The sequence below is a fragment of the Aythya marila genome (assembly GCF_965140915.1).
Source record: "Aythya marila genome assembly, chromosome: 16".
NCBI lineage: Eukaryota > Metazoa > Chordata > Aves > Anseriformes > Anatidae > Aythya > Aythya marila.
Window position 1 is genome coordinate 1,580,743 of NC_139057.1, and position 12,737 is coordinate 1,593,479.

At 46.1% G+C, this 12,737-nt stretch overlaps 1 protein-coding gene across 6 annotated transcripts in view; it reads right to left on the reverse strand.

Moving 5' to 3' along the window:
* ZBTB46 (zinc finger and BTB domain containing 46) overlaps nucleotides 1-12,737 on the reverse strand; it is a 54,243-nt gene that overhangs the window by 22,499 nt on the left and 19,007 nt on the right. The window lies entirely within an intron of this gene.

Consider the following 12,737-nt stretch of genomic DNA (forward strand, 5'->3'; position numbering starts at 1 on the left):
AAGCAGAAAGCCTCAAAGCAGACAACGAGGGCACTCTCAATCCTTAGCAGAGCAATCCTGCACTCAGGGCTGGGGGCTCCACACGGAGCGACCCCTCACGCTGCCAGAGGTGCTCTCTCTTTAATGCAAATTGTTTCCCTCCTCCATCTGCTGCTGTTTGTATAATAGAACAGCGAGATTAACTCCTAGCCAGGCTGAGGAACTCATTGCTTTGATTTTTATTTACATATTTAAGGTTAACTGAGGTGTCATGCCTCAGGTAGCAGGTATATGCATTTTTCCTGGAAGATCACGCAGCTTGTTTTCAAAGCAAACATTTCCGCATAAAGAGAAGTTACAACAACTTAACAGCTGTTACAAGAGACGGAGGAAACACTAAATTCTGCCCCATTAACCCAGTAACTTACCAGCTGGCTTTATCAGCCACCACGATAACGATAACCCTGCTGCTCCCGTGCTCCTCGCCACCCCAAGTGGCAGAAGCCCCTCGGGCCACAGGGGGTGCCTGCCACCACGTCCCTGCTGCCAAGTCACTGGGCAGTAACTCACCTGCCCTTTTCATGGCTCTTTTCAGGCTCCTTTCCCTTTTCATGGCCCATTGCAGACGCTGATTGACAGTCGCCAGAGTCTGCTCCTGCCTGCCGCACATAAATGCTAATTGCTAAAACACACGCAGATTAATTGTAACCACAATGACACATTAAACGCTCCTCAAAAGCCAAGATTAGAGACAGACAGCGAAATAGAGGCTTTAGAGCTTCCAGTATTTATAGCTAATCAAATACACATTAAGGCAAAATAAATATCCACTTAGTCACGTAAGTACTGAAATCCTCGCAGTACACCAAAACCCAAAAACGCACGGAGATCCCCTTCACCGAGCCTCCAAAACCACTTCTCCCTTCTCTCCAGGACACGGCTTCACTTAACGAGATTGAGCCAAAGAACTACACGGATCGGAAGCATCCGTCACTGCCCAGTAATCTAAACTGTTTACTGAAGTTCTTCAGAAGTACGTAAACCAAGCTTTACTAGATGAGCTTCTATTTTGTAACGACTCAAGACAACGGGTCACGGGCATCCTCGGCCGGCTCCTACCCCATGCACTGAAACCCCTTTGGCTGCACGGTTTCGGGAGCCACGAGCAGGAAATCCCGCTCAGTGCAGCAAGTTCAACACGGGATTAGCGCCGCTCCAAAAACTGAGCTCATTAGTCTCTTCAACAATTAATTATTTTGCAGTTATTCTATTACACCAAGGCGACTTTCCAAAACGCGGAAGCCTCAGGAAAGCTCGATTAGTTCGTTGACTTGGATGAGCAGTTTGCCCTCAGTTGGGTTTAGAAACAAAACGCGGGGCCTGTTTCTTATAGTTTCTGCAAATGATGCATCCCTGGAAGTCTGAAAGCAAAAATTGGCCAGGAAATTTCTTATCTGTACACAGAAGCCCGACACAGAGGAGCGCTGAGGGCCCGACCACCCGCACAGACCACGACAAACCGAGCGGGTGCCTGCTCTGGGAGCGAGGTAGCGACGTGGCTACAGCATGAGAAGGGCAAACCCAGATCAGAAACCCCATTCATCAGCAGGCACGCCGCTGCTAGCATTTGAAAAAGAGATTTTACGTCAAATAAGCTCAGATCTTGTCACAAATCCAGGCATCGGGAGCCCAAAACAAAGGCAGGAACCTACTGGCTGCAGGGGATCAGCATCAAGGTTGTCACCAGTACGAAATTCAGCCCTAGGCACTTTTTAGCTCAGATTGCACTACTCAAAGATGAAGCAGCACTACACGTGCCTGCCAGCTCCCTGGGAAGGGCTGTAGCAGAAATAAAGGTGATGCAACTTACTGCAGCACCCAAACAAAACATTAACGCAACAAATTGTTTTTCTACATCTGGGAGAAAAGCGACAGCAAAACTGACAGAAAAAAAAACATTAAATCTGCTCCAACAACTGAGAAATACATGTGCCACCTCAGAAAGACCAAGGAAAAGCTTCTCTACGTTAAAAGAATAACCCGTTTGAGTACCTTAATTTGATGCACTTTTTTTTTTAATTTAAGTCTTCTCCCTGTGTTTACTCACTGCAGACCTGCTCCACAGCCAGCTCCCCCTCACCACCCGTTTCCTGGCTGTACTTACTGGTTTTACCTTCTCGGCACATCCCCAGCTCCTTCTGCTGTTTCCCAGACTCCTGCTGCTATCCTTCTCTTCCATAATTTGCTTTGCAGTCATCTCTTCTTCCAACTTTTATTCCTGCTCTCTCATGTACATGGCTGAATATCTTCTGGAAGCCTGCACGTAGAGGTCTAACCCCATTTATCACGTGGAAGAGAGGTGTGAATCAAGGCCATACAAGATCACATCTGCTGCTGGACTACATATTCTGTAGGAATATGTTCATACATATTCTTCTTTTCATCCCCATCTCCAGGTAAGAGGGGATCCCATGCCTCCTGCTCAGCCTGCTGAGCTCCCAGCCCTCTGGCTGCATGGCACATCGGCCACCCCGCTGCAAATGCAGCGCTCCATGAGATGAGGCCAGCAGCATTTAGCTTATGGTTTGCAGCCAAAGCCTTCAGCCAGTTTCTCAAAGTTTTCTTTATCACCCTGGCAAACATCAGGAAGCTTTTAGGATGCTTTCCAACCCGTCCTCAGCTCTCCTCGCCGTCAGTGCTTCGTCATGCAGAGCAAACCCTCCATCAGGAGCACGCTGTGAGCTGGAGGTTAGCGCCGTGTGGCACCTGGGGAACACACTGCAGCCCCACAAGCCGCCCTCCATCCCTCCAACGTCCCCAAACAGCAGCAATCACAGCACCTCCTGCCCATAAAACACACCTTTTACCCATTCTGCACAGCTCACCCCGCTTGCACAGCTCCGCTACCTGCTTTGGTGGAATTAAACCTTCACCAGCATCGTCCCCCTGCCTTCCCCAACATCAGTAACGCCATCTGCTAAACCCAGCCAGCCCCTGGACGCTTGCGGTTTGTGGACACTTGCCAAAGGTAGGGGTAACAGCGACTATCTGGAGCTAATTAAAGAAACACCGGCTAATCTTACATTCCACTAACTCAGAAAGCACACTTTACAACCATCAACACTCCGACACCCCCCTGCTCCCCAAAATTACGGCTGTGATTCTTCAGAAGCTGACGCAGTTCGCTCCACAAAGAGGTAGAAAAATCCACCTATATATTTCTTATCGCTGCATTTGGACAACGCAGAGATACCAGACTTTTGCTACCGCTAACAACAAACCAGTTAAGTGATACCTTCCAGCAAGTGCAGCTTAGTATAGCCTCTGAGCTACACGAACCAAACCGTGCACGTGGCTTCTCTGGCCAAGGTCACCGCGTGCAGTGTTCTAAGTCATCTTCTCTTAAAGTGGAATAAAGGTTGGTCAAGGTGAAACAGCACTCAAAAAAAAATTTCCATGCAAGAATCTTTTGTACAGAATATTTCAGCTGCAATGCAAGTTATCCAGTTCTTTATATTGAGCGTGAATACTGCAAATAACTTTCAACAAGTAGTTTGCGAGGGAGAGAACGCTCTCATTGTATAAATTAGGGTGGGAAGATGAAGGGAAGTAAAGACAAGCTCTCATGCACACGTGTCCCACTGTCGGAAGCAGAAAGGCAAGTGTTTGATGTTATGTCTCAAGCGGTGTCAGCAGCCAGCAGCAGTCCTGACTGGTGGCTGCGTGACTGCTGTATTCTTATACAGTTCCTTTTTTAAGGATCACAGACTCTGTTAGGTTGGAGGTGACTTCAGGGCTACTTCTGGAGTTACCTGGTTGCTCGTGGCCCTGTACAGTCGAGTTCTGAATATTTGCAAGGGGAGGGACCCCACAACTTCTCCGGGACTCTGCTCCATCATTTGACCGCTCCGTGAAGAATTTCCTCCCTTTATCCCATGAGAATTTCCCTTCCCATAACTCACACCCACACTCACACTTCGTTTCCTTTCACTGTACACATCTGAGTAGGGTCTGGCTCTGGACAACCCCCCCATCCCCACCTAAACCAAACCTCGTACACAGCACCCTGTAGCCCATCCTGGTGGCCTCTGCTGGGCTTGCTCAAACCCAAAGCCCTTGCACTGGAGATCACCACGCCGGGTCTCGTACTCCAGCCGTGCTCTCACTTCCCTTAAACAGGGGAGCTGCTCAGGGCCTCCAACACATTAGATGTACAACTTTCAGTACAGTGGAAAACTGAACTTTTTTGTATACAACAAGAAAAGGAGAAAGGGCAGAGGGGTGCGAGGGAAGAGGTGCCAGCGCTACCAACATCTGCTCCTACCCCAAACGCTCATTCCTGCAGCCCCCCACAACCCCCTCGGTTGTGTCCAACTGTTTGCGTAGTTGTGAAGTGAAATCGAGACAGGAACTAAGATATGTTAAAAATAAACTAGGTTATTAAAAAAAAGTTTATTTTTAAACCCAGATCAGTTCCCCAATCTGATTCACTGCAGGGTTGCACAAACATCGCCACCGGAACAACTGAACAGAGCGTGGGGGTGGAAATCAAGGCCAGGGGAAAGTGGGAGCCACTTCAACCACGATTTTCTTTCAAGGACACTGCCCCATTCCGACCTGAATCAAACTGTTTTGGATGGAACAGGTAAAATCAAAGACAGTTTTTGAGGTTCTTTTACGTATTTGTGCGGAGTACCCACTCAGATCTCCGTGACAGTGGATTTCACCTAAAACTTCACATATCATGTTTCTAAGTTTATAGAAGAAAGATTCAGCTAGATGTCCTTACGTGTAAAAGGCTTAAAGCAAACTCACGAGAAGGAAAAGCTTTCATTTCCTAGTGTTTTCTATGTCAGTTAAGAAAGAAGGGGTACCCAGGTTGATAGACAAAATGACTTATTTTACCAGCTGCCAAAAACATCCCTGAAGTTTGTCTTTTAGATCCCCCCCCCGTTTCTACGAAAAAGGGTTTCAAAACTTCGTATTTGTCAAACAAACCCCAGCATTCTCACATACTGGAATATTTACACAGAGAAGCGAAGCCATGAACTACAGTGGTTTTGATTAGCAACGTTTTACTGACATAATAGTATGCACATGGATATAATCTGCAGCACATTCAAAATAAGTTCCAAACCCCAAATCCAGGCGACTGTAGATGTTTAGCCACGACATACACGATCATTACAAACCGCCTTTAGCTTAACAACAGACACCATAAGCAGATGCTCGTGGAGCTGAAAATGAAATCTGCTTCAGGCTGCACTCCCTCACCTTCATCTTCCTCCAGCTTCGTGCTCTCCTTCAGCTCCTCGACCGTGATACAAACCAGAGCTGGGATGCTGTCCTGTGCTGTTGGATTTGAGGCACTGAGGAGCACCTCCTGTATAAAGCAGCAAGTTTCAGGTGCTGGTAGCTGCTTCTGGAAGACCTGGGGGGAAACTGCAGCCCTGGGACCCCTGCAGGTGAATCTAAACCTCTAGGTCTTAGCCTATAACCAGCAGGGATTCACCATGCATCAATAGCAACAGAAACTTCCCTCAATGCTTCTAGAATAGACATTCTAACAAAATATTTTAATTCTACACAGGTACAACCTGCTTTGATACTGATATTTCCACACTGGTATGCTGGAAGCAGAAGCACACCTGGATCTTTGTTTTCCTCAGAACAACAGGCAGCGTACAAAGGTCGACTGGAAAATTCCCTCTACTCCTCCAGGTATCTGATTCTTTTTTTAATTTTTATTTTTTCCTACAATATTCACTTTTCTTATTACCCACTCAAATTCTGAAGACTATTTTTTTTCCCCTGTGGGCTGTGTCAACAAAAGGAGCTCCTGGCCCCAAACGCCGCTGCTTGGTGTCACTGTCACCGCCTGCAGGTGACCTCGACTCAACTGTCTGTAGGGCCACGAGGTCAGCCTGGCCACTGCACTGACCGAAGCACCTAGACACAACAGAGCACCCACCTCCAAAGATGACAGAAGTGGTTAAATTGGATGAGTTACTTCTTTTTGAAGTTATTGGATTGAAGTGGTCTGAGCAGGAGAGAATGGCCAGCGCAGAAATATCTGAAGCTACTGTTGTTTCCCCAAAATATGCAGAGAATCGTGCACTAACTTCACACAGACTATCACTTCAAAAATACTATGCCTGACTGTAAGCTTAACCTCTTTTTTTCAAGAGTCAGAACTTAGTACAAGATCTGACACTATTTTCTGTTGCTCTTCAGTACGGAGAAGTAGTGAAGCGCAGGCTGACAGCACAGACATGAAGAGACACAAGCACAGCAGTCAAGTACCACATTCAACATGAATGCTAGTACCCATGAAACATCAAAAAAAGTAAAATCTGAGACCAATGCAGCAAAGTAAGTTTTCATTTCATTCTGACGCTGCATCCAAACAGCGAATCCCTACCGTGTGTGAATGCAAAAGCAGCACTTCAAATGCCAAAGTCCTGAACAGAGATGATCACAAAGAGCTAAAATTCTGAAAGCTTCACTTCTTACCACTTCCAATTTCAGTAAAGAAACGAGAGTAAAATAAGTAAATATATAAATGAATAAACGTATTTATTTTTGGATAAGAAATAGCTGTGAAGCTGAGCCTACGTTAGCCCTGGCACAAGGCACAAAACACAGGGAGAAGGGCACTGCAGAGAGGGAAGTGCCTCTGATCTCCAGGGTTAAGCAGATTAGCAGAGCTGGGGCTGTTACCATAGGGAGGAGGAAGAGGAGGAGGAGGAGGAGGAGGAGGGCGGCTCTGGAGCCTGGGGAACGCAGGGCGGGGAAAGGAAACGGACACAGAGCTTTGAGCTAAAGCTGGGTTAGGGTGGAACCATTTTAAAGCCAGGGTGTAGCCACGGCTAAGTGTCTGGGTTTAAAAGCAATGATTTTCGTTTCCAGCCTTCAAAATAACCCGACCTCACCCTTTAATAACGGGAACTCAGAATAGTTATTCCTGCAAGGACCGCATCCTAATAATTGCGTTAGCCTCTTGCTGCGGTGATGGGCAGGACCTGAATTCTTCACCGAGCACCCTCCACGACCCTTGTGCAAAACCCAGCAGACGGACACAGAGGTTTGGTTGCCTTGTTTTTGTTGTTTTTTTGTTTTTTTGTTTTTTGCATTTTGCTGCAAGCAGCAGCTGCTTCCAGAAGGCAAACTGCTGGCTTTCCGTGCCGGCAGACAGCACCGAGGACAGTCTGGAAACCTGGGCAGCTCCGGCAGCCAGCGGAATGCAGAACAGGGGCTAAGCTGATTTCGGCACTGAGAAAGAATTCTGGGGGTGGCATTAGGGCAGAAATCCCCAACCCCTGCAGGCCTGGCATCACCGACTGCCGTGGCATACAGCATGGAATTGCTTCGTGATTAAGAACATCATTAAAACCCTCTCACCAGTAGAATATCTTGCACTGTAACTACAACTTCTCGTAAAACAGGTGGAAAAATGCACTAAGTGACTTTGTTTTCCAAGGTGGCGAGCTATTTGGGATTTACTCATGCTTATCCTCAAAAATACTCAACGCTTCTACAATAATCTGAACATTTGGATTCAAAACACCTGCCTTAATTAAAAGGCGATCTTTTCCAAAACTGAGCACCAAACAATGAACTAACAGCAGGAAGCTATTAAAGTTCAAGCCCATTTTTAAACATCAGACATTAATTTGACAACTAAATCATCAACCACCCTAGTTTTCATTCATTGCTGTAACAATATATTTGCTTTTGTCCCCCCCCCCAAAAAAAAAAATCTACAACTCGCCAATAAAATCTTGTTTTAGGTAAGATCTAAAGGATCTCAAGAAACACCAAGGACGTGAGCAGGGCATTGCTTTCTAATGTCAGTGTGAAAAAGTGGAGAATGGCTAGACAGGAGGGAGTTCAGTTAAGTAAGGTTTATCCATCTCCAGGAGGAACAGGAGGGTAGGAAATTGGAAATAAATTCACGCACTGTGCCTCAGTGCTCAGCAGGTACTCCCAACACAGACATGTTCTCATCGAATCCTGCTCCCTCGTCACTTCAGCCTCTCTCAGATGCTCCCACGGATGTTCGCTGGGTTGTCCCTTACTGCACCAAATGCAAGTTTTTCCTTCTCAGAATTTGTTCTCCATCCTGTGGTCCCTCTTCCTGCTCCTTATTCCTTCTTCTCATACAACTGCTGCTGCTCCTTCCCCTTCTCTATCTCCGGTCTGTGTCAGCACCCACCTTCGTGCCAAAGAGCTCTGTCCCAGACTGCAAAGCCCCAGCCCTCCTGAATTCATTCATGCTACATTTTCCTTATGCCTTCATTAACATTCAGTACTAGCCTGCGCATCTTCTTTCTTCCTCTTTTTAATACCAGCTCTTGAGGACAGCAATTTGATTGTTTATAAAGTAACACGTAAAGCCACAACGATTCCGTTTTTGCAAAACACAAATCTTGAGTTCCTTAAACATCCAAATCCTGAACACAAACACTACGTTCAGTTTTTTTCCCCCCTTTCTCAATATTCAAGACCTTTATTCCACCACATGGACCAAAACGCTTGCCAAATACCACAATAAAAACAATGCAATTTCCACTGTTTGAAAAATAAATAAATAAAAAAGCAAGGAAACGAGGAGACTGGGGTTAAGAAATGGATTTGCAGCAACTTAAGTTTCCTGAGCAGCATCTATTGAAACCAGATTTCACTGTGCAGTAGCTGCATCTACAGAAACCACCAAACAGCTGACGATTCCCCAAACGCTGGGCTGGCTGCATCTGCTGGCTATACGGCTACGTACACACGGCTTGTCTCACTTTTGGCACTCATCACAAAGCCGTTTGCACGCTCCAGTCACCGCTGTCCTCTTCTCAAGAGGTCTGCCCTTCTCTCTCTCTCTAGGAAGAGGCATGCAAACACACCAGCCCACAACCAACACCCCGGCTCAAGAAAGTGATTTGGTGCTGGTTTTGTGTTTGTTTGTCTTTTTAAGAAGTGTTTGGATCGTGAAAAGAATGTGATAAATACACAGATGCTTACAACGCACACAAACCTGTAGCCAGGACTCGAAGCGTGGCGTCATTCTGAATACAGCAAAAGCAAAAATAATTACCCAGTTCTGCTTCGGCTGTCATCACTGCCCCATTAGCATGTCTACACATTTTTGGCAGGCAAGCAGCTTCCTGCCTTGATTGAGTATCCCCTGATGTCCTAAAGCAATCGAAGGAATTCCTGGTCCTCGCTGCAGCAGACGCCTTCCACTGACGTTGACAAAAATCTGTGGTTTCTCTCTGAAGATGATGCGACAAGATGAGGATTTGAAGATTTGCACGGAAAAGATTTGAAGATTTGCACCCAGAAGCTTGCTGAGAAAAAGATTTTTTTTTTTTTGCAAGCATAAATAATTCCATAGGAGACCCCCCTACGCATTCAGACAGGTGCTGAGGCCTCACCTGCACCGAGTTGGCTGAGCCGACCTCTCTCCTCTCTCCGAAGCCTCCCGAAATGCTTCTGATCTACACGATCCGACCGCTCAGCATCTGGGCTCGCCAACAGCTCCCACAATCGTAACTCACTCCCAAGGAACCAAGAGAGGAAAAAGGGATGGGAAAAAGCTTACGACACCAGCTGTCTCCAATCTGCGCGGGGAGCCAGTAGCACGACTCGTGGCGCTGCAATCAGGTTGCGTCATCCAAAAACACGCCCGAAATTCTCCTCGCCACGAGGGAGGAAACCTGTGCAAATCGGAGGATTTTGAAGGGAAATATTGAAGTAACTTGGGGCTCCACAAGGGAGGACACAGCGCAGTCCTGTCCGTCCTTCCCGTGAGGATTGTAACGTAAATCCTGAAGCTCCTCTTGCAGAAGACAACAATTTCACTACGTGTCACCAAAATGAAGCCGAAAGATCCTAAGCTATAATGTCTTTATAAATGACTGCTCTGTTTTGAAAATAATTGGCTTCATTTCACAGTCAATTGGCATCCAAAAAAAAAAAGAGATTGCTTGCAGCTTTCGGGTGCAAACACTCTGAAGATGTGTGGGAGTATTTCCTTAGAAATAAATTCCTGAATCATAACTACTATGCTTGAACTAACGCATTAATAAAACCATCAATAAATTCTTCAAAAGCCCCCACCCCCAAGTGACACGGTTCTCCATTATATGGAGAAGCAAAACCAGCAATGTTTTGCTAGCGTAACAGCTCTTCTAGTGAGGATAACCACCTTTGTTGGTGAGAGCCTTTATAATATCATCCCATCCTGCAGGGAAGGCCCTCAAAATGTACAGTCCTGTACGAGCTTCGTCCACAAGTGTTAGCTGAGCAGCAACCCAAGGAAAATGAAGGTGCTCAAGACATGTGACTACTTCAGAATTTCATTAAAACCTCTGGTATTGCAACCAACAAACAGCAATATGTTTCTTTAGAAACTCTACGAAGTTCCAGAAAAAAAAAAAAAAAAAAAAGGTTAGAATAAAATGCAGACCTGTTATTTTCGCAAGTCTGCAGAGGAAATTCTTCTTGGCTCAGTTATGAAGAAGCGTATTATTTATAAAAGCCCATCCTTGCGTTTACTTTGGAGAACTGCTGTTCCAAGTTAATGCGGCTTGGCGAGGAAGACATACATCTGAATGTTTCATATAAGGAATGACAGAGCGACATCCTGAACAACCCAAACAGGATGAGAAAGAGAAACCCTCATGTGTTCCGTGACTCAACGGAGAACCCAAATTAATGAATTGGCAGCAGCGTGAAAAGAGGGCCCTCATCAAGCTGGGAGCCCGACTGACACCACCCTGCAGAAACAGAGAGCTTAATCCCATCCTCCATCTAGCATCCTGACTTAGTGGGGATTCTTTTGCAGATCTTGTTGGATCGTTTTGCCTTGGAGAAGGAAGATATGCTCTTCGTGACAGATATCAGGAATCTTGCTTCGGTAGCTCCTTCCACGATGCTAGATTACCATTAATAGGATTACTCCAGACACTCCTTTTTGTGTTAATCTGTAGCGTAATCAAATTCAAAGCCTTTAAGCATCATCCCACCAGCAACTGGGAGAGAATCAACTGATTTGAAAAGAATTTTACTGTCCTTTTAGTTAAAAAAGAAAATCTATGCCTGTTTTAGGCCCCACTACGTCACGTCACACACACAGCTCAATGCACCTTTCTTGAATCAACAAGTTTCCCACCAAAAGAAGCACCACCACAAAATGAAAACGAGCTGCCAGTTGTTTCAATTCAATGCCCAGCGAGCTTCCTTGAAACACAACAGATTAAGTACTCCCATCTAATTGCCCTTCTCCCCCAAATCACTGAATTTAAAAGGTTATACCAGTTATTTCCAGACACGCCTTCCAAAACACTGCATGCAAAAAAGGCCAAATGATTACCTGGAACAGTTTCAGGAGGAGGACACTAACACTGAAGTTTTAGGATGGGCTCTCCTGAATCAGCTTTATATTATGCGAACAGAGGCATTTGCCAACGATATCCAAATTATCCCCTAATCAGGGCTTTCAGACTTAGCAAGCAGCATCTTAAAATAACCGATTAGATCAGAAAAGTTAATGAGTTTCAGAGAACAGAGTTCTAGGTAACTTTTTTTTTTCCAGCATATTCATGAAGGAACACTGAGCCATTTCCTCAGAGGGCACCTTTTCATCTCTGCCATGAACGAGGAAGGGAACAAAACCTCCTTCTAAACGAGGGAGGGAACAAAAAGCCCAGACCATGAAGTTTGTTTTAAAGAACGAAGCCTGACACTACCCAATCCGACAACTTTAAGCTGAAACGTAAAGAATGAAGCCCTCAACCACATCCCAAATGCTCACTACAAAGTGCGTTCTCTTTCACACTAGACAATCAACATTTCTTCGTGTATTGGAGCTACGTTTACAGCACCCCCAGGCTCCTCCTGAACTCCAGCAGGGAAGGGAAGCACCTGGGGCACCCCTGCATAACCCAGCAGAACCCTGCAGCTTCACAGCTGGAGAGCGAGCACTTCGCAAGACGGTTGCTTCCACCTGCTGGAGATGGGAAACATTAATGCGAGACCACGAGACCCCACTGCTAGTGGGGAGAGACCCATGCTTTGGGGTAGTAGCAGGGATGCTTCTCTTCTTCTCCGTGCACTGGACAAGAAGCGATCCCACCTGCAAGGCCCACAGTGACCTCCCAAAACCACACGCCAAGGGACACAAGCACACAAGGCTCGCTGCTCCCAAACACCTGAGTGCAAACTAAACCCAAACGCGCACGGATCTGAGATCCGCCTACATCACACCCCAGAAATCTCTCCCTAAAATCAGAGAAATCAACCCAAGGCACATGCAAGGCTCCCCCTGTTCCGCAGGGGTGTCGGAGCACCACAAGTGCTGCTGTTTGGTTCTTTTTGCTCTGCTAGGGCTGGTGGAACATGAAAACACCTCACCCAGCCTCCACCATTCACTAGGAACACCTCTTTTATCGGGAACTGTGTTTAAGACAAGATTTGCAATAAATAATTTGGTTGCATCTGCAGCACTGAGTCGACACCAGAAGCCATCTTCTCATCTGCAAACAGCTGTGAAGAAAAGGGCCACCTCTATTTAATTCCTTAACAATTGGGAATTAAGTGATGAAGCCATCGCTCAGCCTCCCGTAACACAATCTCTTCCATTTGGCACTCTTTTCAAAAGCATAAAGACCTTCTATTTATAGGCGGTTGGCTAAGATCAGTGCTACATTTCTGCTTCTGCAGTCACCACAACACGTGTGGTTTGCCTCATATACCTGTCCAAA